The following is a 16,755-nucleotide window of genomic DNA, read 5'->3' on the forward strand; positions in this document are numbered from 1 at the left end:
CGAGGTCTATTGGGTTGAGGTCAGGACTCTGTGCAGGCCAGTCAAGTTCCTCCACCCCAAACTTGCTCATCCATGTTTTTTTGACCTTGCTTTGTGCACTGGTGCGCAGTCATGTTGGAACAGGAAGGGACCATCCCCAAACTGTTCCCACAAAGTTGGGAGCATGAAAATTGTCCAAAATGTCTTGGTATGCTGACGCCTTAGGAGTTCCCTTCACTGGAACTAAGGGGCCAAGAAGACCAATCCCTGAAAAATAACCCCACACCATAATCCCCCAAAAATTTTGGACCAGTGCACAAAGCAAGGTCCATAAAAACAAGGATGAGCGAGTTTGGGGTGGGGGAACTTGAGTGGCCTGCACAGAGTCCTGACCTCAACCCGATAGAACACCTTTGGGATGAATTAGAGCAGAAACTGTGAGCCAGGCCTTCTCATCCACATCAGTGCCTGACCTCACAAATGCACTTCTGGAAGAATGGTCAAACATTCCCATAGACACACTCCTAAACCTTGTTGACAGCCTTCCCAGAAGAGTTGATGCTGTTATAGCTGCCTAAAGGTGGGCCAACTCACTATATAACCCTACGGACTAAGACTGGAATGCCAATAAAGTTCATGTGTGTGTAAAGTCAGATGCCCCAATACTTTTGGTATATAGTTCACCAAGGGGGCATTGTGTCTCTCTTGACAATGCTGGACATACACTTTTAGGTGTAGGGGAAGAATACAGAAGGTGGAGGAGCTTACAATGTATTAGGATATACAGTATCTCACAAAAGTGAGTACACCCCTCACATTTTTATAAATATTTTATTATATCTTTTCATGTGACAACACAGAAGAAATTACACTTTGCTACAATGTAAAGTAGTGAGTGTACAGCTTGTATGACAGTGTAAATTTGCTGTCACCTCAAAATAACTCAACATACAGTCATAAATGTCTAAACTGCTGGCAACAAAAGTGAGTACACCCTAAATTAAAATGTCCAAATTAGGCCCAAAGTGTCAATATTTTGTGTGGCCACCATTATTTCCCAGCACTGCCTTAACCCTCTTGGAGTTCACCAGAGCTTCACAGATTGCCACTGGAGTTCTCTTCGACTCTTCCATAACGACATCATGGAGCTGGTGGATGTTAGAGGCCTTGCGCTTCTCCACCTTCCGTTTGAGGATGCCCCACAGATGTTCAATAGGGTTTAGGTCTGGAGACATGCTTGGGCAGTCCATCACCTTTACCCTCAGCTTCTTTAGCAAGGCATTGGTCGTCTTGGAGATGTGTTTGGGGTCGTTATCATGTTGGAATACTGCCCTGTGGTCCAGCCTCCGAAGGGAGGGGGATCATGCTCTGCTTCAGTATGTCCCAGTACATGTTGGCATTCACGGTTCCCTCAATGAACTGTAGCTCCCCGGTGTCGGAGGCACTCATGCAGCCCCCAGACCATGACACTCCCACCACCATGTTTGACTATAGGAAAGACACACTTTTCTTTGTACTTCTCACCTGGTTGCCGCCACACACGCTTGACACCATCTGAACCAAATAAGTTTATCTTGGTCTCATCAGACCACAGGACATGGTTCCAGTAATCTATGTCCTTAGTCTGCTTGTCTCCAGCAAACTGTTTGCGGGCTTTCTTGTGCATCATCTCTAGAAGAGGCTTTCTTCTGGGACCACAGCCATGCAGACCAATTTGATGCAGTGTGCGGCGTATGGTCTGAGCACTGACAGGCTGACCCCCACCCCTTCAACCTCTGCAGCAATCCTGGTAGTGCTCATATGTCTATTTCCCAAAGACATCCTCTGGATATGACGCTGAGCACGTGCACTCAACTTCTTTGGTCGAACATGGCGAGGCCTGTTCTGAGTGGAACTTGTCCTGTTAAACCGCAGTATGATCTTGGCCACCATGCTGCAGCTCAGTTTCAGGGTTTTGGCAATCTTTTTATAGCCTAGGCCATCTTTATGTAGAGCAGTTTTTTTTTTTTTTTCAGACCCTTAGAGAGTTCTTTGCCATGAGGTGCCATGTTGAAATTCCAGTGACCAGTATGATAAAGTGTGAGCGATAACACCAAATTTAACACACCTGCTCCCCATTCACACCTGAATCCTTGTAACACTAACAAGTCACATGACACCGGGGAGGGAAAATGGCTTATTGGGCCCAAGTTGGACATTTTAACTTAGGGGTGTATTCAGTTTTGTTGCCAGCAGTTTATACATTAACAGCTGTGTGTTGAGTTATTTTGAGGCAACAGCAAATTTACACTGTTATACAAGCTGTACACTCACAACTTTACATTGTAGAAAAGTGTCATTACTTCAGTGTTGTCACATGGAAATATATAATCAAATAATTACAAAAATTTGAGGGGTGTACTCACTTTTGTGAGATACTGTAAGTAAGAAATGCAGGAGATGGAGGAGATTATAGTCTAATAGTGTAAAAGGGAGAGATACAGAAGGCAAAGTCTATGAGGGTACAATGGGGATATACAGAAGGTATGTGGCAGGAAGGACTCCAGCTCAGAAATCTCAATTCAAGGGTGCAAAAGATATAAAACAAGCCTACAGACTGTAGTAGTCTTATTATCATGGCAGGAACATGTAACCAGGAGAACCCCTTTAGTTACCCCTTTATTTTTCTAAAATTCCCAGAGCCATGGACCAGTTCCTTTCAAGAAGTGTCCACGATGCTTCGAACATTCTCGGAACCAAGTCCAGCAAAGAGAACCTCAATTCAAACCTTGTGGACAGCCTTTCCAGAAAAGTTGAAGCTGCTATAGCAGCAAAGGGTGGGTCAACTCAATATTGAACCCTACAGACTAATGCCTCGTACACACGTACCGATCGTCGGCCGAACGATCGGCCGTCTTTTGTCCAGGGCTGTCGTGTCTGTTGAAAAGTGCAAAAGACTGCACACGAATTTTGTCGGCCAACAACAGCCGACTGCAGAAGTGATGTCATGTGATGGTTAACTTTCCGTGTGTTTTTTCTTTTCTGAGCATGCCCAGTCTTGCAAATCTGCTGTCTGTCGGCCGAAATCTGTACTGACTGGCGAACAATCGGCCGTTCTGGTGTCGGCATACAAAAATTTTAATGCTTGCACGACAGATTCTGTTCGGCCGAAAGTGCGCTGTCCGCTGTCGGAAGCATCATACTAACAATCCTACAATCGGCCGATCGGTCGTGGGCCGAATCTTTTCGGCCAACAATCTGCACGTGTGTACGGGGCATAAGACTGGGATGCCAATAAAGTTCATGTGCGTGTAATGGCAGGCGTCCCAATAATTTTATTAATATAGTCCACATTTACTTAATTGTATGTTAAATGAGAAATGCTCTTTCCCCCGTCATACTAGGGCTCTGGTACAATTGCTATTAAAATGGTCTATGGGTTAATATATCTAATGTCAATTTTTATTATACTTTGTTTTTAAGACAGATGATATTAATTTTTCACTGTAGATTTGATGTTATCTGTACCTCTATTCTTTGTTCTCTGTTTTCCTATTTAATAAATAAAGATTGAACCAAAATATATTGCCAAATAAATAATTTCACCTGTTTTTTTTTTTTTTTACTGTGTATAAAGCTGCTTGTCTGGAGTTCCCCCTTAAGTACTCTTATTCAGTGAACAGTAGCCCGGTACACAAATAATTTGGTTTGGATGAGCTCCTTTGCCGCTCCTTGTTGATGGAGAGAATGAAAAGAGCTGGCATACGGTTTGTAAGCGCTAATCATCATCTCATTTTCAAGCAGTACAGAACATTTTTTCTTTTTTTTTTCTTAAGCAATTGAAGAAACAGCTGGAGGGACACATGGAGTTTGCTCAGCAGCTGCAAGACACAGATGCTCAGCCTTCCACTGCAGTCTTCCAGCAGATTCGCTGTGCGCGGCTGATGTCTTACATGTTTCTGGGCTATCGCTGACAGGTGGATCGCACAAGACATCTCAACACGCTGGTGGAACCATTAAAGCATTTGTCTGCTTTAGCCAGTGATTTACAGTATGGCTGGAACAGACAAGGGGCTGACGGCTCAGAACAATGATGCCACTGGCGGCTCCTTCAAGAAGTAAAAAAGGGATTTAGCTGGAATTGTGAGCAGTTCTCTGTGTGCTTTTCTCTATTGATAATAAAATATACCTCTCTGCTACCACTGTAAAAAAGGATAATTAGCATGCTAAAAGTAATGTTCTTAACCACTTAAGGACCGGAAGGTTTTACCCCCTTAATGACCAGGCCATTTTTTGCAATTTGGCACTGCGTCACTTTAACTGACATTTGCGCAGTTATGCAATGCTGTACCCAAACCAAATTTATGTCATTTTTTCCCCACAAATAGAGTTTTCTTTTGGTGGTATTTGATCACCTCTGCGGTTTTTATTTTTTGTGATATAAATGAAAAAAGACTAAAAATTTTGAGAAAAAATTACATTTTCTACTTTTTCTTATACAAAATATCCAATAAACTCAATTTTTGTCATACATTTAGGCCAAAATGTATTTAGCTACATGTCTTTGATAAAAAAAAAAAAAAAATTCAATAAGCGTGTATTTATTGGCTTGCGCAAAAGTTATAGCGTCTACAAACTATGGTGTACAGTATATATTGGAATTTACACAGCTTTTACTTTCTGACTGCCTATATCATTTTTTGAAGTGCTAAAAGGGCAGGGCAGTATAACGCCCCCCCCCCCCCCCATTTCCCCTTTTTGGAAAGTAGATGCCCTAAGGAATTTCCTGAGAGGCATGTTGAGCCCATTGAATATTTAATTTGTTTGTCACAGGTGTTTGAAAAATGACAAAAAAATATATATATTTTTTTTACACAAAGCTGTCATGAAAATTATATATTGCTCACGCATTCCATGGGTATACTTTTTGGCAGTCTAGTCGCGTACAGGACCCTGAAAACCAATCACCGCCTTCAGGCTTTCCAAGGGCGTAAATTGTTGAATTCCCTCCTCACTACCTATCACAGTTTCGGAGGCTCCAAATGATCCCTTTTCAGAAAGTAGACACCCAAAAACTATTTGCTGAGAGGCATTTTTAGTCCATGGAATATTTTATATTTTGCCACAAGTTTTGGGAGAATGACAAAGTTTTTTTTTTTTTTTTTACACAAAGTTGTCACCTAAATGATATATTGCTCAAACATGCAATGAGTATATGTGAAATGACACCCCAAAATACATTCTGCTGCTTTTGCTGAGTACAGCGATACCACATGTGTGAGACTTTTTGGCAGTTTAGCAGCGTACAGGACCCCAAATCCAATCACCGCCTTCAGACTTTCTAAGGGCTTAAATTTTTGAATTCACTCCTCACTACCTATCACAGTTTCGGAGGCCATGAAATGCCAAGATAGCACAACCCCCCCCCCCCCAAATGACTCCTTTTCAGAAAGTAGACACCCTAGGCTATTTGCCGAGAGGCATTTTGAGTATTTTGCAGATCTCTCTTTTTGTCACAAAGTTTTGAAAATTGAAAAAAGAAAAAAAAAAAGAAAGATTTCCTTCTTCTGTCTTCATTTTCCAAAACAAATGAGAGCTGCAAAATACTCACCATGCCTCTTAGCAAATACCTTGGGGTGTCTACTTTCCAAAAAGGGGTCATTTTGGGGGGGTTTTAGTCACCTTTTGATTCTGGAATTGGTGCATGTGGCACCAAGCAACCTAATTGCCGGGGATTCCCCCAACGGCTTGTAGATTTCTAACTTAAGGCCCGTACACACATACCGATTGTCGGCCGTAAAGATTCGGCCGACGACCGATCGGCCGATTGTTAGTATGATGCTTCCGACAGCGCACTTTCGGCCGAAAAGAATCTGTCGTGCAGGCATTAAAATTTTTGTTGGCCAACACCAGAACGGCCGATTGTTCGCCTGTCAGTACAGATTTCGGCCGACAGACAGCAGATTTGCAAGACTGGGCATGCTCAGAAAAGAAAAAAGACCAGGAAAAGTTAACCATCACATGACATCACTTCTGCAGTCGGCTGTTGTTGGCCGACAAAATTTGTGTGCAGTCTTTTGCAGTTTTCAACAGACACGACAGCCCTGGACAAAAGACGGCCGATCGGTCGGACGACGATCGGTACGTGTGTACGGGGCTTTAGACAGGGGGGAGAGAGCCTGCTTGAAGTGTAATAAATGGCTTGCAGTAAAGTGGAGGGACACACGGAATGTTTTTGTCTTGTCCTCCTTTCACGCAGATATGACAGTCCAAATTGCAACGGCGACAGGTGTTGTTGAGAAACCCCTCTGTGTCCACGAAAATAACCTTAACATGCCAGGAATGGACTTCAAGGACCATATGATGGCGTGTACTTATTTGCCCATAAGGCCAGATGCTGTGTCTGTATAATTATTCCAGTTGGCTCTGCTGAATGCTTATGTGCTATACAAAGCGTCAGGAAGAAATGGATCCTTCCTAAAATTTTAGGAAGAGATCATCAGAGCCCTTCTGTCTCCGGGAGGTGCTGTGGCCCCATTTCACAATCCAGATGCAGTGAGCCGGCTGCATAAGAGGCATTTTCCAGATGTCCTTCCTGGTACCCCTACCCAAAGAGCACCCCAAAGAAGATGTTATGTCTGTAGAAAACGCGGATATAGGAATGACACCCGCTTTTTTTGTCCCTTCTGTCCTGGCCAACCTGGTCTCTGCATCGGGGACTGTTTCCCAAACAATCTTGCTGCTGCTCCCCATGTAGTCTGGGCAGTTGGGGGGCTCCACATTGCTACCTTTTACCTCGTAAATCCAGAAAATACATGTATAGCCTGTTGCCCTGTCACAGAGCTTATAAATCTTGACCCCATATCTGGCACGCTTGCTGGGGAGAAACTGTTTGAAAACAAGACGGCCAGAAAATTTAATCAGGGACTCAAAAATACAGACAGCTTGTTAGTGTGTATGCAAGGCTGCAAACTTTTGGTTGAAGTGATTTACGAGGGGCCGAATTTTGTGGAGCCGGTCATATCCAGGGTCACCCCCAGGATGGCAGAGTTCATTGTCATTGAAATGCATGAACCGCAAGATTTGCTCGTATCTAGACCTGACCATGTCAGCAGATAACACGGGCATATGATGAATTGGGTCAGTGGACAATATGACCGCAACTCACTCTTTTTTGTAAAGCCCATGATGAGGGATAGGCCCGGAAAGGTTTTAAATTCGGAAACAGCGATACACTTCCATGCAAATTCTCTGGCAAGGATCAAATTTGGATTTTTTGAATACAGATCTTCCGTGAAAACAGCTCATAAAAACAAAGGAGAGTTAAATCGGTTTCCACCTGAATTTCAGGTTGGCCAATGAATGGGGGAAGTACGGAGCGCTGCAGAAGTGGTGGGCTCCAAATCCGGATTTGCAAGCACATCAGGAAGGACACTATGGGCTCTACGGGCCTGTCTACGAATTCTTGGTGGCTTCAAGATACTACTTGTGCTAGCCACCGCACCAGCTTGAACTGCACTTATGGAACTCACCACATCACTAAGTGTTACTGCAGTGCTGGTTTTACTATGACCAGGGTGTACTAGGCCGCTGGTGCTTGCCAGTTCAACAGAAGGTTGAGTGGCACTAGTAATGACACTCTGCTGCATACGAGAACCTTGCAAATTGTGGCACCTCAGCAACAGAAGAACAGGGTTGGGTATGCCTGACCTTAGCAGAGTCCACTGCTCTGTCACCAGAGCTATCTGTCAGGGTTCCGCTGCTCTCTACAGGTTTGAATACTGAGCCTTATTTTGACAGTCAGGCTTCCCCATTGCTCTCATTTGTCAGGCTCAGCATCATGTAGGCCTTTTCACTAGTGTACCTCTGTTTGGACATTTTGGCCAATAAATGTATAGGTACCTAGTGTGACTCACATGTAAAAAACAACCTGGTTGTCAAGGACTGTTTGAATTGCTGCCAAAAAACTGAACTGCTAGTGCTAGCAGAGATCAGGCCTGATCTGCTGATACTGCACTTCTGGGGGGCTGGATGGAGGGGCTAAACGCAGGTGTTGGCAGGTGTCTGGACTGATCCTGTTAACACTGCATTTTGGGAATGCTATACTAAACTAATGGGGACGCTAGTATAGCTTGGATCTGATCAAAGATATTAATCCGTTCAGACACTATACTAGTAATGGAGGTGTTTAGTGTGTGTGTGTCACTGGCAATCAAAGGGTTAAAATGTTTACTAAATATGCGGCGGGCAATCTGACGCTGTCCTGTATTGATGTTGACTAACGTGAACGCTAACTGATGTCACCTGTGACACTAATACAATGATCAGAAAAAAAATCTGTACACTATAATAATGACACTGTGACAAGACAATGAAGGGGTTAACTGGGGGTGATCAGGGAGTTAAATATTTATTAGGGGATTTATGACGGGTCCCCTAAATCTATCTGGAACTGACGCTAATTACCACTAACTGCTTCTCACACTAACTAACTGACACTAATACAGTGATCAGTAAATTATCTGTATACTGTATATAGTGACACTGTGAAAGGGAGTGAAAGGGTTAACTGGGGGGTGATCAGGGGGTGACAAATGTGCCTATGTGTACTGGTGTCAGTGTAGTGCTTGTACCCACTGTCTGATGTTCTCTTCTCTCATGCTGGAACAAAAAAGAGCTCCAGGAGAGAAGATTGCATAATTTCCTATGTCTTTGTTTACATTACACAGGCTCAGGATGCTCTGCAATTGGTCAAAACCGATCACCAGGTCCAGGGGTGCTTCACACTGATCCGCTGCGCTTTGGCCGCAGCACGGTGTACCTGCGACTTTGATGCGGGTTAGTTTGCCATTGACTTCTATTATGTCCCGAGGTATTAGTGCATTTTAGTGGGGCAGTCTGAAGCCTTTCAGAGCGTAGTAAATGTGCAGAAGCGCTGCTGAGTTCCATCATCCAATCATGTGCAAGTAAATGTTTTTTTTTTTTTTTTAAACTCTTGCATGTGCTTGGGTATTCTTTGCAAAGGGAAGTTTACCTCATTTACTAAGCTCTGGAGCAACTGCACTTGCAGAGTGCAACTGGACTTAGCAAAGTGCACAGTCTATTTGTCTTTAGTAACTCAACCCCTTTGTGTAACTAAAAGGCAGGCTTCATTAATCTGCTGGCTTCTATACAATTTTAGGGAAATTTGTAGGCATTTTTCTAAGGCACCCCTGAAGAAACCTCAAGGTACCCCAGGGTGCCTGGGCACCCCGGTTGAAAAAAGCTGGTACAGTGTCACTATGGTAACACTGCACTGCCCTGGTCACAGTATGTAAAAAAAACTTAAAAATTACAAATTAAATTGTACAAAAAGAATAAAAAAAAATTGAAAACAAATTATTATTATGTAGCACAGGTAGGTGCTAGAAGAGAGAGTATAGTTTTTGGGTCTTTCTGCTTACCAGAGAGATAGCCAATTTAGATTGCTCTTTGCCTACTAGAGAGCAGGATTCATTGGTAGGGTCTGCTTATGGTGCTCGGGTGCAGCTCAGCTTGTCTGAAATGTTTCACACTGGTCCAATAGGGAGGCATATTGGACAGTGGGAGGAAACCTTACAATTGAGGGCACAGGCATTGTTACAGCCCTGGTGATTGGCAGAGGAAAGTGGCTCGGGGCATGCTGGGTGACTGTGTAAATGCCAAGGGCACATCTGCTTGGGGTTTTCAGCTGGAGAGCGGGGTTCCCGGAGGGGGGGGGGCAGCTGCCCCTCCTCTGTAGAAGCTGCTAAGCGGTCTCAGGTAGTCAACCTTAGGGCCTGAATGTTAGAAAGGAACTGAACCCAGAGGTCCTGTAAAGCTTCTGATTCTGCCTACAGTGTGTACAGATCTGTGTCTGGGGCCTGTCATGTGATGGCTGTCCCTTCAGTGGAAGAGTTAGTGGACGAGTGTCAGTAAAGGGGATGCTAGAGAGTGTCCTAAAGATAAAGTAGTTGCTTCCAGTCTGCCGCTAGAGAGAACAAGAAGACTAAATTCTTCCATACAAGTGGCAGTATGGTTAAAGCAGTGTGACTGGTTCCACAAGTAATCTGGTGAGGCCAAGTGAGAGTTGTCCTTATCTACTGTGAATAGTTCAGTTGGAGTAGCCCACTACTCTCTTCTCCCATCCAAGTTCCACAGTAAATACAAAAGCAAATACCCTGGACTGTTTATTGAATAACAAGCAAATGGGAGTAAGGATGGATGTGTGAAGAATCCCCTAGTGACTATTAGGGATGATCGAACGGTTCGGGTCGACCATCGACCATTGTATTTATACACATACACACATATAGGTGTGAAAGGAAAGAAGCCATATGGGTGTTAATTATTTCATTAGCGCAAGTATAGTGTTCTGCTACTTTCACACCTATATATGTGTATGTGTATATATACATATAAGTATGCCTGCCTCCAATAACCCCCAAAAAATGCCCAAAAAAACGCTTGCTACAAAACCGGCAAGGTGTGAAAATAGCGGAGCCATATCCCCGTTCTATAAGTGTTCTAATACAAACGATCTTTTTTTTCTGGTTCTGGACATGCTACAGAGCTGAAACTTCACAGGTACACTTTTTAGACCCCCCAGATACTAAATCCAAAGAAATCTCATTTTTTTTCCCAATAATTTTTTCAATAATTGGCTCTCTATCAAAAATGACAATTTTTAAGAACTTTTTTTGTGTGATTAATAGTCTCTGGGGCATGACCCAGAACCCTAGGCACTTTTTAGGGGCATTTATTGGGTTTTAGGGCTTCAAAATTGGGTTTTTTGATTACAGAAGTTCGGGTCCCATTGATTTCAATGGGGTTCTGAAATCCGGGCCGAACTTTCTGGAAGTTCTGGTGTTCTGGTCGTACCAAACTTTTGAAAAGTTCGATCATCCCTAGTGACTATCTGCAGGTAATCAGAGGGAGACCAAAGAACTCAACACACAGCAAGCCCTATGGGGACAGTGCTACAATTATTTACTTTTTTTTTTACATACTGTCACCAGTCAGTGTCCCTGATCACTGACATGCCAACCACATGGTGACATTGTACTGCTCTGGTCACAGTATGTAAAAAAGAAATGTGAAGAAAAAACAAATTTCCTTTAATTTCTTAATTTTCCAAAAAAACTGGGACAAAAAATCACAACTTCAAAAAAACTCATCATTCCTCTTACTAAATACCTTGGACTGTTTACTTTCCAAAAAGGGGTCATTTGGGGATTATTTGTACTGTCCTGGTAGTTTAGGGCCTCAAGAAATTAGATCAAATATACAGAATATTCCATAGTTTGTTGACTCTCTAACTTTCCTACAGACTAAATAATAATACACACAGATTTGGGTTATATTTAACAAAGAAATGTAGCAGAATACATTTTGGCCTAAATGTATGAAGAAAGATTACTTGTTTGCAAAATTTTATAACAGAAACCAAGAAAATTGTTTTTTTCTGTTTTTGAGAGCCGTGGCTCGACTGTGACTCCGGTGACTCCAAATTTGGGTACAAAGTTGCATGATTGAGCAATTGTCATTCAAAGTGTGACAGCGCCGAAAGCTGAAAAAATGGCCTGAACATGAAGGGGTTGAAAGAGGCTGGTATTAAAGTGGTTAAGTTATTGTCTCTGTTATTTGACAGTGTTACCTACTCTTAGTAGTTGTAAGACATGTGAGGTCAGCCAACTGTGGTTCCTTCCTCCAGCCAAAACAGGACTCAGCAGTGCTGTAGGGGTTGGAGGTTGGAAACACAGGAGGAGATTTACTAAAACTGGAGACTAAGGCTGGCCATACACTATACAATTTTCTTATTCCATTTCCTTTAGATTTACCTTAAACTATGTAGTGCAAGGGCCTGCCTGACTGCATACAAATTGAAAGTGTTTAGGTTTGACCCTATATTACATGGTTTTGGTAAATCTAAAGGAAAGTTGAACAAGAAAATTGTATAGTGTATGGCCAGCCTAAGGAAAAAAGTTGGTGTTAAGCACCAACAGAACCAGCGCAATGGAGAGTGAGTAAATCAATAAATAGTAATAGGATAAATATGAATAATTAATAATCAAGTTTAGGAAAAATTCCTATGCAGGGGCCGCAACAAAACCGTGTAAAACGTATAATTGAATAGAATATATATTGCTAAATATAAAGTTGCGCTCAACCAAAATACACTTGGGTAAAACCATAAAAGGTCTTAAATAAATATAAAGTGCATGAGTGAATTAATTATATCAAAATATAGTGCAGATATAAGTACCAAAAGTGCAAATGCAAATAAATGTTTCACCGGGAGCCGGAAGTGGCATGGTAGCGTGATTACAGTCCAAAGTCCTGACGCGTTTCGTCGGCGCGTAACTGACATCATCAGGGTCATCATCATCACTCCACTTCCGGCTCCCGGTGGAACGCGGAAACAGCGTTTCCACTCGGAGTCCGCGGCTCTGCATTTCTTACGCTACAAACTAACTTTATACATGTACGTAAGTGCATCTGATTTTACAATAAATCGGTTTTCCTTACATGCTTCACTATGAGAGTTTCTCCTTGTTTCTCCTGTTCACGGCATTCGAGAGATCTATTCCATGTGATATGGATACATATAAGTGGATATCTGGAGGTGTGTTGGAGGTGCCAATTGGATACCCGGTTACAGGTCGATACTGGCTAATTATCCTGTCCCCACTTTTGATTCTCTCTCTGTCTGAATTGACCCCCTGTAATTAAGGGGTCCATCTCATCTGGTAAGCATTTAGTGCACACCGGGTGACCCTGTGATCATTTGGTGGAGCGGTTGGAATTCATTATCAAGTGCTGAATTTGCTGCTACCATCATTTTCCCATATAATTGTGTATTGGACTCTATCCATTGGACTGTCAGTCACTGTGAATTATCACTATATCTATTGTGGACTGGCACCTGTTTGCACAATTATTTATTTAATTATTTCATTATTTGCATTTTATATATATTTATTGTGGATTGCCAATTGATTGCACAGTTATACATTTATCTGAATTTGCACTTTTGGTACTTATATCTGCACTATATTTTGATATAATTAATTTACTCGTGCACTTTATATTTATTTAAGACCTTTTTTGGTTTTACCCAAGTGTATTTTGGTTGAGCGCAACTTTATATTTAGCAATATTTATTCTATTCATTTAAAACTGGAGACTGCAATATGGTGCAGCTCTGCAGAGAAACCAATCAGCTTCCAGGTTTTATTGCCAAAGCTTAATTGAACAATTTGAAGTTAGAAGCTAATTGGCCACTGTGCACAGTGGCACCAGATTCTGAGTGCACCAGTTTTAGTACAGTGCCTTGAAAAAGTATTCATACCTTATGAAATTTTCCACATTTTGTCATGTTATTACAACCAAAAACACAAATGTATTTTATTGGGATTTTATGTGATAGACCAACACAAAGTGGCACATAATTGTGAAGTGGAAAGAAAATGATAAATGGTTTTCAAAATTGTTTACAAATAAATATCTGAAAAGTGTGGCATGGCTTTGTATTCAGCCCCCTTTACTCTGATACCCCTAACTAAAATCTATTGGAACTATGTGCCTTCAGAAGTCACCTAATTATTAAATAATAGTTTAATTTAATCTCAGTATAAATACAGCTGTTCTGTGAAGCCCTCAGAGGTTTTTTAAGCACTTTAACTCCGCTCACTGTGCCTCTACTGCGGCACAGTGGCTCGTTATCGTCCAGCGACGTAGACCTACATCGCTGGACTCCTCCCCCTGTAGGCAGCGCTCCCGCTGTTTTCAGTCACAGCGGGAGTCGGGCCAGGGGAGGAGCGGCGGCGATCGCCGCCACTCTTCCCCGATCGTCAGGGAATCTAGTTTGGAGATCCGCCCGCCTGTGTAAACAGAGCGGGCGGATCTCCTAAGTGACAGGGAGTGACAGATCGGAGTGTTCAGCATAGCTGAACATCCGATCTGTCCTTGTGTCACACAGTCACCTCCCCCCCCCCCACACGTCAGTAAGCACCAGGCATACATTAACCCCTCCCTCTCCGATAAAATTAACCCCTTCCCTGCCAGTGTCATTTTTACAGTAACAGTGCATATTTATAGCACTGATTACTGCAGTAATGTCACTGGTAACCCCAAAAGTGTCAAAAATGTCAGTCAAGGGTCCGATCTGTCCGCCGCAATGTCGCAGTCCCGCAAACAAAAACGCAGATCGCCGCCATTACTCGTTAAAAAAAAAAACACCAAAAATGACAGAAATCTTTCCCTTAGTTAGTAAACGCAATAACTTTTGCGCAAACCAATCAAAATACGCTTATTGTGATTTTTTTTTACCAAACATAGGTAGCAGAAAACAAATTGGCCAAAACTTTTTAAAAAATTTGATTTTTACATTTTTTTGGGGGGGGGAATTTCATATAAAAAAATGTGAAAAATATTGTTATTTTTTCAAAATAAACGCTCTTTTTTTGTTTATAGCTCAAAAAGTAAAAATCGCAAAGGTGATCAAATACCACCAAAAGAAAGCTCTGTTTGTGGGAAAAAAAGAACGTAAATTTCGTTTGGGTATGGCGTTGCACGACCGCGCAATTGTCAGTTAAAGTCGCACAGTGCCGAATCGCAAAAAGTGGCCTGGACGTAAGACAGCAAAATCCTCCGGTGGTAAAGTGGTTAAAGAACCTTAGTGAACAAACAATATTATGAAGACCAAGAAAAAAAAAAAAAATGAAGACCAAGGAACACACCAGACAGGTTAGGGATAAAGTTGTGGAGAAGTTTAAAGCAGGGTTAGGTTATAAAAAAAATCTCCCAAGCTTTGAACATCTCACAGAGCAATGTTCAATCCATCATCTGAAAATGGAAAACGCATGGTACAACTGCAAACCTACCAAGACATGGCCGCCCACCTAAACTGACAGGCCGGGCAAGGAGAGCATTAATCAGAGAAGCAGCCAAGAGGACCATGGTAACTCTGTAGGAGCTGCAGAGATCCGCAGCTCAGGTGGGAGAATCAGTCAACATAGAGACATACCCCAAAAGACTTGCAGCTGTAATTGCAGCAAAAGGTGGTTCTACAAAGTATTGATTTAGGGAGGCTGAATACAAATGCACGCCACACTTTTCAGATATTTATTTGTAAAAAAATTGAAAACCATTTATCATTTTCCTTCCACTTCACAATTATGTGCCACTTTGTGTTGGTCTATCACATAAAATCCCAGTAAAATGCATTCACAATTTTGGTTATCACATAGCAAAATTTGGAAAACTGAATGCATTTTCAAGGCACTGTAAATCTTCCCCACAGTGTGTGGCAGAGGACAAAGGCATCCAACACTTTTAGGAGTGTTGAATGCTGAAGGGGCTTGTGAAGACTACAGTGCAAAAACTGAGCGAAAGTGGGAGTCCCATGCCATCAGAGAGTTAAGTACTTTTCTATGCAGAAACTATCATTCTGGATTTATGTCAAACCTGACAGGATCACTTTAAGATCCATCCTATCCCCTCTGGGAACTTTGCTAGGCCATTTCTTTAAAGCCTGAATAGTCTTTCCTCCTTTAAAAGAGAGTTATTTGCATAAAGGAGCATTGCTGAAGGCCAACGTGGTGCTTCGTTTCCAAGTGAGGACACTTCTATGAAGTTCATATATTGACTAGAACCACCCTTCTGATTCAGCCAAGTCTTTAAAATGCTTACAAAAACCCAGTTGGTGAGGCATTTGCCTACAGTGGAACTGTACCCATAACAACTTGATAAAAATATTGTTCTTTAGCTAGGAATAATACAATCCATTGTGCACTAATCACTTTCTACTATATCTAGAAAATTAAAAAAAAAATAGCCTTTAGTTTTATTTTAAAAATCCTCTGAAATCTTTCTAATTTCTATTCCAGTAGGGTTAAAAGGAACCAATGAGGCCAACAATATGGTGGTTGGCATTACTGGCTTGGTTTTAAAGCTGCATCTACTTGGATGTAGCTAAATATATACCCTGAAGAAACCAAAACAATGGTGAAACATGTCAGGATTGCTACACTGCGACTCCTTATCGCATTAAATTAATTTGATGGAAAGTTATTATAAATTGGTCCTTTTGTTTTTTAACATGTGGTCATGTATATGTTTTTTAGAAAATATAATTAAAATGTGTACATTTTTTTCAATGTGTTGACAACAGTTGTTGGCACCTTAAAAGTCCCAAGCTCTCATTTGTCTTTGAGAGTATGCCTTTCTGTCCTTTAAAGCTGCATGTACTGGGGTTTTATTTATGCAGTGAGTCAATGATCTAGAACAGGGGTCTCCAAACTGCAGCCCAGGGACCAGATGTGGCCCTTTGCTTGCCTTTATCTTGCAATTTTCCTTTCACTGATACAAAACAATATTTCTTCTACCGACACCAAACATGGGGCAATATTCCTGCTACTGACATCAACAATGGGGCACTATTTCTCCCATTGACGCCAACGATGGGGCATTATTCCTCAAAGTGACACCAAGGATGGGGTGCTATAAATCCCACTGACACCAATGATGGAGCACTAATTCTCCCACTGACACCAATGATGGGGCATATTCCTCCCACTGAGACCAACAATGGGGCACTCTTCCTCCCACTGACACTAATGATGGGGCACTATTCCTCCCACTGATGCCAATGATGGGGCACTATTCCTCAAACTGACACAAACGATGGGGAACTGTTTCTCCTACTGACACCAATGATGGGGCACTATTCCTCTCACTGATCACAATGACAGGGCACTATTCCTCCCACTAACACCAATGATGGGGCAATTATTCCTC

This window comes from Pelophylax lessonae (genome assembly GCF_965119305.1).
Source record: "Pelophylax lessonae genome assembly, chromosome: 3".
Lineage (NCBI taxonomy): Eukaryota > Metazoa > Chordata > Amphibia > Anura > Ranidae > Pelophylax > Pelophylax lessonae.